General features: G+C 39.5%; 1 pseudogene; it reads right to left on the bottom strand.

The window, feature by feature from the left end:
• Positions 1-352: 352 nt before the first annotated feature.
• On the bottom strand, positions 353-11,005 carry LOC104460213 (annotated as a pseudogene).
• Between the last annotated feature and the right edge of the window lie 1,360 nt (positions 11,006-12,365).

The following is a 12,365-nucleotide window of genomic DNA, read 5'->3' as shown; positions in this document are numbered from 1 at the left end:
ACTCAATCTTCTCTGCTGGAACTGCTACATTAGGAAACAATTTTGTGGTCACAGGGTTAGAGAAAGCATCAAAGTCTTTGGTTTACAGATACTACAGGGGAGCTGTGTTAAAACCCTATTTTCCATAAAAAATACGTCACTTGGACACATTGTGTTTGTGGACACGAAGTGGTACATTGAAGTTTTCGGCAGGTTCCACTTCCCAAGACAACACTATCCAATGATGGCCGTTAAAGCTGTGAAGATCTCTTAATTCATGTATTAAATAGTCCTGGGATAGCTATCTCCCTTTGGTACTTCACAGAACGAAAAAGTAGCATCGTATTGAAACTGGTAGTATTATTTTGCTTACCTCTCTCAATGTAGCTAGTGTTCTTTTATCAATTGTAACTTGCTTTATGAGATCTTTATTGTCCTTTTCAAATTCTTTCAACTTATTAGATGAATCTCTGAATCGAGCAATTTCCTTTTCTAGTGTCTTGTTTTCTTTCTCAGCAACCGCCAACTTTACAGTACTATCATCCAAAATAGCATCTTTCAGCTCCACTTGCTGCCAAAGCCGTTTTGTTTCTTTCTCTAGCATTTTTTTGTCTTTCTCAAGCTGGGACAATTCTTGTTCTAGGGCTTTGTTCTCCTTTTCTAACCTCTCTAGCTGTTTGGCAGAAATCTTTAGCTCCTCAATGTTTCTCTGGAGGACCCGATTTTCACTCTCCATTCCCTGTACTTCTTTTTCTAGCTCCTGGATCTTCTTGCTGCTGTTCTCCAAGATTTGCTGAAGTCTCTGGTTTTCAGAGTTGATGCTCTGATAGCTTAACTCCAGCCTCTCCGATTTCTTGCTCATTGCTTTTAACATTTCCACATTCTTCCTTAAGTCCTCTTTCTCCCTCTCCAAATCTTTATTTTCTGCTTCTATTTGTGCCATTTTTGTGCTGGTAAATCTCATTGTCTCCACCACTCTCCTAAGCTCCAGGTTTTCCTCATCCAACTGCTTGTTGTCCCTTTCCAGGTCCCCTAGCCGGATGGAAATGTTCTGCAATGTGTCCAGAGATTTTCTTAGCTTCCTGTTTTCCACTTCCAGATCCCCATTCTCCTGCTCTAGAACTTCAACTTTTTCTGTCACTATTTTCATTGCTGCTGCTTTCTTTGTGAGGTGTTCATTCTCCCTCTCCAGCCGATGGAGCTCTTTTTCCATTTTCTTTCCACTCTTTCTTTAACCTGTTCAAAATCCTTTTGCAATTGTTTCTTCTCAAATTCCAGCTTGCTCAGTTTGCTACTAGTCTCTGTAACCGTTTCATGAAGAACCTTGTTCTCTTTTTCAATATCTTTTACTCTTGCCTCGCTGCTCACTTGAGATCTTTGTCTCAGGGATAAGACCACTTGATTAAGGTGATCATTTTCTTGTTTAAGGTCCTTTATCTACATAAACAATAAAAAAGTCATGCAAATGTTATTCATCTACCTTACTATGTGCTGTATAAACTAGTCCTAAGCAAACGGGAAAAACCACATCCATTTAATCCAAGACAAATTCCTCAATAGTTTTCCCTGACTAAAACCAGCAACAAAGAAAAATTGTTACCTCTGGTAACATGGGATTCTAGCAAATTAAAAACGGTGCTATATTCCTCCTACCAGCAAAGGAGTTTGAGGCAGAGGGAGAAAATGGACAAGTGACCTTCAGAGAACGCTTTGGAGAGGATGCTTTCTTAAGAATCATGCCTAATTAAGGGTATCTTTCTGTCTAGGTTTACACTCACATCTTTGGGATCTGAAGACAGACATTCTCTCTGATAAGGTGTCAGAAACCACAAAATGTCTGCAAGTTTATAGCAGTTATAGATCTCATTAGGGACACACTTTCTGTAAAAACCGTACACTTACCCCACTGGCCAAATTTCAGATGAAGCAATTGTGATTTAGACTGCAATTTGCATCTGATTCTTATCTAGACAACAACCGCAGAAATCAAAAAGGACTTGTACCTGAAAAAATCAGAATCTGCCCTTTTCTGACAATTGAGGAAACTTCTGTTTTTACTTCCTGCCCTACCTGTGAAGCATTAATTCTTACCACAAAGAGTTGGTTATGTGTTCTATACTTTAACATAGGACTTCAGAGGCAAAGTGCAGTTTCCCAGGTAGAAATCTGGGTAAGAATCCTTCAAAATGTAAAGCACTACACAAATAAGACGTTTTGTTATTAATCTTCACAAATCTTGCGAGTAAATTTTAATACAGGCTGAAAATGTATAGACCAGCCTCCAATGATCTGTCTGTATTTTCTTCACTAGTCAAATTAATATAGATACCTTGCACCAGCCTATAATAGGATAGTTTCAGGGCATTGCACATGAACTGCAGGCACACCAGTAAAAGCTGAAGGGCATTTAAAATATAAATCCAGAAGACATAAATGCTTTCTCACCATCTTTTTAAAATAGAGGAAAAAAAGGTTGGGTGTTTAAAAAAGCCCAACCAAACCAATCAGGACATACAGCTGGCCGAAAACTAATCTTTTGCAATAAAATCAGGTCTTATTTGCACATCCAAAAACCAGCTGGTACCCCATTTAGTAAGATCCGGGGCTTCTTTTCCCCAAAGAGGGAAAGTCTGTCCTCACAACAGCCTGAAAATCCCTCAAAACATGCTGGGCTTTTTTGCTCGAAGAAACCTTTTACCTACATCTGAACAAGGTCAGCCTGCCCTTAATAGCTCTCAAATTGACCTATCTCCCTGAGAGAAGCAGATACTCTAAATGGCATCAGCCTATTACCATTACTGAGCATATACTCTTATATTACATTGAAGTTTGCACCTCTCTGTCTTTGTCAGCTTTTAGAGTCTCCATGACGACTTGCAGCTGTTCCTTATCTTTTATCAGCTCCTCACTCAAGGTCTCCAGATCTTGATTACTTTGCTTCTCTTTTTCAATTTGATTTTGCAACTTCTCAATCTGCGTGGAGAGAACACACCAAAATACATCAGCCACAGCTTTACACAAAGACTGTTCGCACTTTAAGTTACTCTGAAGACCAGAGAGGAATGAGATGGGCACTATGGTCAGCTTGCCAGTCTCAGAAGAGGAAATGGACTCTTGTTTTTCTCACAGAGCCAAGAATCTCCTTCATGCCAACTGAGATCAGAGAACATAAATTACAGCAGTAAGGAATGCTTCACCTGTCTGAATGCCCTGTTATGCTCCTGTCATCAGCAATTCATTTTCTGGTGCTCACCTTTCTGAGGGACTTGCCTCCTCCTAGCCTCTCCATCACTGGTGGCCTTAATCTACCAGTAACTCTGGAGAAAGTTATTAAAAGAATTCAGTGAGCAACAGAATTAAAAAAAAAAAAAATCAGGAACAGAGGAAAAGCACTGGAGTTTCCAAGTTTACCTTCCCTCTCTCTGCTCTCTGTTGGCCCTCAGTTTTACCCAGTAGGTGACAACACTGGACTTGAAAGATTTGTGAATCAGGTCCCAGTCCTACCATGAATGATGTCTTCTTACTCCCTCCTTTTGAAAGTTGTACGCATAAGGCACTAAGCACTGAAAAGCAGCAGCTCTTCAGTATTTAGAAGCACGAGGTTCAGAGAGCTAGGCTCCAAGTCAGGAAGTATTCCTTTCTATGCTTGTAACATACTGTGAGCACCTATAGCTCTGCACAAGTATCGGCTCATTTTTTTTTGTGTTGGTACTGTGAAATTCGCCAGCAGTGAAAAAGGTATTAACAATAATTCTTACAAGTGGGAAATAGCTGGAGGCTGGGCTCTGCCTATGTCAACATGTGCCTCATTACAGGAAGTGTTTAAACAAGCAGGGGCTGCCCAGATTGGAGATAAGGAGGGCTTAACAGTTAGAAATGTAACCATGTTAAGGTTCATTGGTCTCAAAGGAGCTGTTCAGAGAAAGCTGGAACAAACTCAGTAACTCAGCAATGGCTGGTCTTCATTAGCACCTCCCAGAAAACTGGAGGCAAGTAAGAAACTAGTTTACAACTTGTTTCAGTCCAAGAAGCCAGGAATGCAAAGAAAACAGATACGTACTTGGACTGCTACTACTTAACTGTGCCTCAAAGAAGTGTTTTCTAATATTAGCTCCTCTGAAGATCTTACAAGAAAGGAAAAGATGTACATGACTTTTTGCTCCATATCATCTGCTCCTGTACCACCTGAACAATCCTGTTCTGGCTACACAATCCTTCCAAGCACTAGATCAGTAGGTGGCCAAGCACACTTGAACAAAAATTTTTGAAAGTCTCAGACAGTGGATGAAATCTAACTCCAGTTAAACAATTTTAGGGAGGCAAGATTTTACTACAGGTATCTCAGGAAAGTTACAAACAAAAACACAGGCACACAACATTTGAGAGAAACACTTCTTTATCTCTTGCCCTGTGACTTTGTATGTGCTTGTCTGTGACAGTCCTAAAGAACTGTTGCCATCTCATCTGCCTACTGTAGCAGCCATTCTGCAAAGAATGAGAGACTTCCCCTATTAACCCCCTTTCCCCTAACACACCCCGCTGTGGACATGCATACCCTCTAATTAAGGGACTACATGCCCAAGAGAAATACAAAACACATTAAAGATTAAAAAAACCTCAAATCCAGACATCTGAAATCAATATTATTTTACATACCAGGTATCAGGTCTCTGTACACTGAGACAAAATTGTATGTCTCACACAGACTACAGAATACCATTATCTTTTTTTCCCAAATCTCCCTGAATGGGAGGTGAAGTCCATTAACAACTTGACTGGTGCTGTGGTATTCAGACAACAGCTCCCATCATATTCTGTGTTTCTCTGGTGAAGAGTTCACACATTTCAATTGCTCTTAATAGTAGTATTTTTACCTGCCATTCTTGTCCTCATTGGTCCGATACATAGTGTCCCCCCTTCACCACACAGGTGCTCCCAACTACTGTTTTTTGCCTTATTTAACTACCAGACCTGTAGGTGAACCAACCATGTCAACACATTTATCATCATCATCAAAAACATCAGGCTAATTCTGGAATCACAAGTGTTGGCACCAATCCGGTGCCATAACAAGACATGCCCACAGGAATCTGCCTGGGGCAAAACCAAAGGTTGACCACAGTTGTTCAACTGACTTAAACTGCTGTACACCACAGGTATCTGCTGAGTGCTTTATATGCCTTGATCTCAATTTTTAAGCAGGTAAATTAGAGCTGGAGTGAATTATTCATACACAACAGGTCATAAATGGGAGCATGGAAGGAAGTGTACAGTGAACTTAATTTTTGCAGTTTTCCTTGTTCACAGAAGAAAGCCAAGAAGCAGAACTGGTCTCTCAACTTGGCAAAAGAATCTTTCTCCAGAAGATGGAAGGATCCAGTGATGGATAGCTGTTCTCCTTGGCAGAGAAACTGGCACTCTACTGGTTACAATGATGAGCATTTCATATCCAGATTCTTTCCCCCCTTGCCCTTTAAAGTGCTCAGTTAGCTTACAGGCAGGCCAGAGAGGACTGAAATCTCTGTATCAATGTCTCACACAGGTTACAGAAGTAATGGGAAAAGGAGAAATGAACCTTATATTCCGGATAATTTCGCAAAGGTATAAAGGTGGAAAAAATCTGACATGGAAATCTTTTATACTCAGACTAGCAACCATCCTCTTTCCCCACCAGCACTTGTCTCAATTAATCACAGTTCAGGATGCAAGTTACTGGTCAGACAAAAAAAATACCTAGTGGTTGGAAGTGAACCGAGTACTGTGTTTCACAAGGACAAACACTGAGCTGGCTTTTGAGCTAAATGTAATCACAGTTAATAATCTCAGAGCATAACAAACTTATCTATAAAAATAAATTTTAAAAGTGATGACCTGCATGTTTCTTACAAAGATTAAAAGAAGCCAGGATCTTTGCAGAGAGGGAGACACTAGAGAACTTCTAATAGCCAAAAGGAGAAGAAAAAGAGGAAGAGCTGATCCAGGACTATGGACAGCAAAAAAGACTTATTTAAAAATATAACTTGAATTCACCTGTGTGATTTATTTGACTTACATGGAAACAATGATAAAACTTTAAAACAAAATAGTTCAATGTGGCCATGGCTTCCTTGCCTAGTAGTAACTGCCATAAGACAACTAAAAGGGACACGGTCAGCAGTACAATCCAACAGGGGCAAACAAGCACTGAAAGACAGCTTTTATGAAACAGGAACAGTAACTTTTGCTTACAATGATTCACGTAAGTAGGCACTGAAGTAGAAGACAACAGAATACACCAGTGTTAGAATGCAATTAAATACATGGGCTCAAAAATGTGACCAGTCTTCTGGGGAACATGGGTTCTATTCCCTGCAATCTTGCCATGCAGCCCTGCATGCACTGTGTTTAAAAACCGAAGGGCTCTGTTCGTTCCTGGGAGCAAATTACCTTTTTGCTAAGCTGTTGATTTTCCTTTTCCAGCTCCACAAACTTTAGGCTGCTTTCTCTGGAGGTCAAGGAGGCATCTCTCAGCTCTTGGATTGTGTTTTGCAAGCTCTGATTATCCTTCTCTAGCTTCAGTATGCGACTCGAAGCACATTCATTCAACTCAAACACAAAGGACTTTCTGGCTGTTGAAATATGAGAATCAGAAGGTGGCACTAAACAATTCACAAACATCTTCCTTCCTAGGTCCTTAAGATTCATTTCTGTGAAGATAACTGCAGTCAGATTCTTATAATTTCAGACTGACTACTAAGCAAACACTTTGTTAAAAACATAACCCATTCTCACAGATAACAATTAAGACCTTTAATAAACAGGGAAGTATCTGAACAGATAACCATCTTAAAAGTTACTTACTTTCCTAACTCTTCTTAAACTTGCTTTAGCCATGTTGGTAGTATTTAATGTTAGTGGCAACATATACTTTGATATCCTCTCACACTTCCATTAGAGTAAATAAATTGAGGCAGAAAGTAAACCACTGTGAAGTGTTCACTAAAACAGCAAGATGGTGCACTTCCAAAAGCTAATGAAAACTCGGTATTTGATTATATTTAGTCACCAAAAAAATTCTTACAGAAGTGAGTTCCAGTGCTTATCTTCACAGTTACTTTATCAAGAATATGCTGAATCAGGGAGGATATTTTAACTACCAAGTACCCAGGCTCAGGACATCCACCAGAATGTTGATCATGGAGAAGTGTCTGAATTTCAAATCCCAGAACTAACAGAATTTATGCAAGTTTTATGTTATTTTATCTAAATGTTTGTACATCAAAAAACGTCAGTACATCTCAGCCTTAATGATGATCCTTGAGGTCTTTTCCAACCTTAATGATTCTATGATTAATTCCCAGCACCAAAGCCTCATTGTTCTGTTCATTTCTCTGCTCAGCACCTGAATTATTATGAGTACCCGTTTCACACGAAATAATTGCCACCCTTCACCTCAAAACCACATTTCATACGAAATTGACTTTAAGATTGTCTTTAAGTCTCAGAAAATTATTAACTCCTGATAAATAATCAGCACTACTACATACAGCACACTGAGCACTTTAGAACTGGCAAGTTTCTGAGAACAGTAAAATCCCATTTGTCTCTTTTATTGGCCATCGCCTGGACAGTTTTGGTCAAATGAAGACTCAAATGGTGAACAGTAACTAAATACTCCAGTTAAGTTCTCTCCTGAAGCAAAGCACATCTAAGCTACCTTTTCCCATGCTTATTTTTAAAATTATTTTAAATAAAATATTCCAAACTAGCAGGTAAAATCCTCTGCTATCTGCCACCCTTGAAGACTCAACTTGAAATCAAGGAACAGGTTTTCCAAAAGAGCTTTGCAGACTAACTCTGTTTGTACAAACATGGTGCTTTGAGAACAGCAACAAGCACTGAAATGGAACTTCTTAAAGAGAATTACTGTAAATGACAGCACTTCTGTGAAATAATTTAAAATTTCAAAGTTTTATGTTCTTTTTCTTTTAAAATCAAGCTTCCTTCACTATTTTTTTTCCTACTGAATACAAAAGATTATCAATGTTCTCAGTTCCTCTTACTCTCTTTCACAGAGAGGTTCTGGAGGTCCAGTGCTGAAACACTAAGCATCAGTGCAGTGAAGGAATCACCTTTTTAAATTTTTTTAAACCACTCTCTGTTGAGCAAATTTTGAAAGTTATGTTTGACAGAAATGAATAAATAAGAGATAACAAAACTTGCATCCTTCCTTCTATTACAACACTAGTGAAACCAAATCAGGAAGAGGGCAAAACCTCTTATTTGAAACAAGCCAGAAAATTAGACAGTTTTACATTTTCCTAAAATACTCTTCAGCAAAATTTCTAAGTTCTGAAACAACTGTGTTTTTTCCCCACTGACTAATATAATAAGCAGTGTCTTTGATTAAACATAAGGAGGAATAGAGTGCCATTTACTTCTCAGGCTAAGGTAAACCTGCTCAGCAAGATTACTAACTAAAAGTAACAATTAATCTCAGTAGCCATTAATCTTAATAGAGAACTCAGATCCTAGACAGCGAGTATATTTGAGAATTCGTGTCAGGCACACATTCAGTTATTTCACAAAACAAAGCTGTTCTTCTAAACAGGTTTGCTGAAAACTGAACATCTCCTTACTCTAATTTATTCCTTTGTCTTCATGTTAAACTGTTTCTGGTACACAAAGCCAAACATGCAAGTCTTAGCAAAATCGGATGAGTAATCAATAAAACCTGCACACAGAACTGCATGAAATAGCTTATATTTCCCAATTTCCATTTAGCATTGTTACCTAGGCTGGTATTATAGACAGAATGAATGTTAGACACAGAAACCAATGCTAAAACCTGACTAGTGAAGGAAGCATTAGTTATGTGTGTGACAGTTATGGAAATCAAATCAACCATTCAATAAAATAATCAGCCAGTTATTTTAACTGTATACATTTTTCAGTATCTAGTAAAAATAAATGACTTCAGCATACACTGCTTCCTGGGACTTAAGACTAGCTAATTGTCTGTACTAATTGTATTAAAGAACACTAAAGATCACAGACTCCTCCCAGCCATTCTATCAGAAATATCCTGTGTCTGGTGTGACATTTCTGCTGTGTCATTTACAAAGCCCTCTTTTTAAAAAATTTTAATAATTTTACTTAAAAGTCACTCTCTCGGTGAGAAACAAAACGAAAGGAAAACATTTTAGCACTTAAAAAAAAAAAAGTGAAAGAAACTAGAATGAACGAGGGAAGTTCTCCAAGCTTGGACTCAACTTCTGTTCCCGTCTCAGTCAACTGACCTGTCTACTCTGAAAGAGACCACAAACCTAACAACAGCTACCCCAGCTAGTACTCACTATCTGCAAGATCCGTGCTTTTAGACAGTTGTTCTAGTTCCCAGCCTAGGTGTGCAGACTCATTCATGCTCTGTTTCTGTGCAATCTCCAACACCATGTTCTCCTCCAGCAGCTCTTCAATTCTCTTCTTGTCCGTGTCCCGATCCTGTGCAAGACACGCGTGAATGAAAGCGCATACTCAGCTTATCCATAAGATTGTTCTTTCAGTTGAACTGCTACAAGCACAACACACATTGCGGGCAGAACAATCTCCTTAAACACTGTGTCCTTTTATATTTAAATATATGTACAGCATTAAATGTTTGCTGTGGGCTCCCATACGTGCCACAGAATGCAGTACAGAGACATCCAGGCGTCCCTGTTTAGAGTCAGCTCAGGTCCATGATACACTCTGAGGCAGGGTGACTGAGAAGATACTGGGTGATAAGACAGGGCCAGCACAAGCCAGGGCTAGCAAGGTAGGCTGGATTCAAGCTGTCTCCAGAGCTAAGCTCTTCAAAAACATGTAGTATCACGCACTGGGCACACTGGAGAGTCTGCAGATATAACCCAGAATTCTACTGAGCTTCTTCAACTTATCACATCAAATTTGGATCCAGTCATATGGATTGGCAAGTAACACTGGCCTCATAACTGAGGTTTTAAAATATCCAGAAAACAGATCTGGAGAAGGAATCTACTGTCCCTTCTTGTGGCCATTCGCATTTGTGGGAGCTGAAGTGATGCCTCAGAGGGTCCCAAATTTTCAGAAAGCATTACCCAAAAATTCATCGTCACCCAGAAAAGCACCATTCAAAATCACCAGCTACTGCGGAAAAGCTGGAGCATGACATGACCCTTATAATGCCCCGAATCAGTCATTAAATGTAACTCCACACAGCACCCTCAGCATCTTTTTGGAAACCCTATACAGTTAAATCCACAAGAATTCCAAACACAACAGGATAAGAGGAGGACTCTTAAGTAAAATGAAAGAGATGGAAGAGTATTTATTATTTTTAGTGGGATTACAAAATCCAGTGTTGCTTCTTGTTGTAGACAATATATCTACCACTTCTTACGTTTCCTTGTCTATGAAGCAATAAGGCATGTCTCTGATTAACACAGAAATAAATTTTGGAATTTTGTGTCTTTTACAGCAGTAATGGATTCTTAAAGTCACTTTAAAGGCTGGTGGTTTTGTTTACAACAGGAAAGATAATTTACTACAGTAGATTTAACTTCCTACATCTAAGAGATTTCTACTTAACTGACAGATTTTAACACCTCTGTTATCAATATGTATGAAAACAATCTTTATTTTAAAATTACGATATACCTTCTAACATAAAGTTAAATTCAGTCTCACAAAATGTAGCATTGGCAATATTTACACTGTTAACATTATAAAATTTCAAGAACTGACATACACACAATTTAAACTAAAGACCTCTTTAAAACTGCTGTTGTTTGCCTGTCTCCACTGGTTTCTGTGGCAGGAACCTGTGACTTAGCATAAAAACAGAAGTTCAAAAAACCAACATAATGAAAAAGAGAGGGAATACCAGCTCTACATCATGAAGTTTGGATTTCAGCTGCAAATTTTCCTTCTCTAATTCATGCAGTTTATCACCACGAGCTCTTGCCACTGTCAGCTGTTCCTCTAGCATGGCCTTTGTTTCAATTAATATGATGTTGTCCTCTCTTAACTCCTAGGGAGAAAAAGCGACAATGTTTACATCTTAACACAAACTGACTTTTCAAAGACCAGGTGACTTTCATAAACTGACATTGCAAAAAACAAGAAAGAAATTTGACATGGTTCTCTGTTTCATAGAAAAGTTTTTATCTGGTATTTTAATGGGAGATCATACCATGATTAATTATCCACAAGTCATTAATGTAAGTAAATCTAATATTTCTTATTGTTTTTTCCTGAATTTTAGAAGTTTAACGGAGTTCCTTTTGCTTTACGTGAGGCTAGATCGAGAGGTGAACCAAAGAGACTCAAGACACAGAAGTATAACCATTCAATTACAATTCCACTGTTATAATACCATTTCTGCAGCCAACTCGCTGTAGTCACGCATTTCCCAGTTGCAGAAAAGATTACTTACTTTCAAGGGATGTTATAGGGTATTTAAACACGTTGGGGAGCACTACCCATGATTATATACCATGCCCATAACCCTGCTTTAGTACATTTACATGTAAATGTCTGCTTAATAAAGTTTCTCTCTCTCATATGAACAGAATTTTAATTCACTTAAACAAAATAAGTTGTTTTATACTTATCACTTAACACATCCCTGCCCCATCCCCAATAAACACATGAGCATTAATCGCACAAGCCATGCTGCTTATCCATTACAGCTTTTGAAGCTGTTTTTACTCAGTAAAAGTTCAACTTATTCTTCTGCTGTAGGCACAGCATTAGATACAAGTTAATTATACTGCACTCAGAATGTTCCTTGCAAAGCAACAAATGGAAGCTCTGCACTCTCAAGTATCTTATCTCCAGAAATACAAAATGTCCAAAGCATAAAATCTGGCCATGTATTTGTTATGGTTTTGTGGGGGGGATTTTGTCTGGTAGCAGGGAGGGGCCACAGTAATGGCTCCTGTAAGCAGCTGTTAAAGGTTTCCCAGGACTCCAGCTCTGCTGGCAGCAGGGAGGGGCTGCAGTGGCCGCTGTTTTTGTACCTGCTGAGAGTCCCCCCAGCTCCCAGTCTGCTCTGGCAGCAAGGGAGGGGTTACAGTGGTGGCTCCTGTAAGTGACTGCCAAGGCTTCACCCCCACCCCTGGCTCCAAGCGTTTGGTAACCAGGAGGGGGAGTGGGGGAAGGGTACCACCGATCTGGCCCCTGTGAGAAACTGCTGGAAGTTTCCCCAGCTTCAGGCTGGACCCACCCCAGGCCAGGGCTGAGCCAATTGGCGACTCTGCAGATAACATATTGAAGAGGGGGCACAGAACAACGGGGTTGGCACGGCCCCGGGCAGGGCCTGGCTAGGGTGGACCATCCCAGCTTCCCAACTGCCTGCTCAGCTTCTGCGAAATGACCTGCCGTAGCCC

Source organism: Pterocles gutturalis, unplaced genomic scaffold, assembly GCF_000699245.1.
Source record: "Pterocles gutturalis isolate BGI_N339 unplaced genomic scaffold, ASM69924v1 scaffold52685, whole genome shotgun sequence".
NCBI classification, from domain to species: Eukaryota; Metazoa; Chordata; class Aves; order Pterocliformes; family Pteroclidae; genus Pterocles; species Pterocles gutturalis.
The sequence above is the reverse complement of the archived record's forward strand: the minus strand, read 5'-3'. Positions and strand labels throughout refer to the sequence as shown.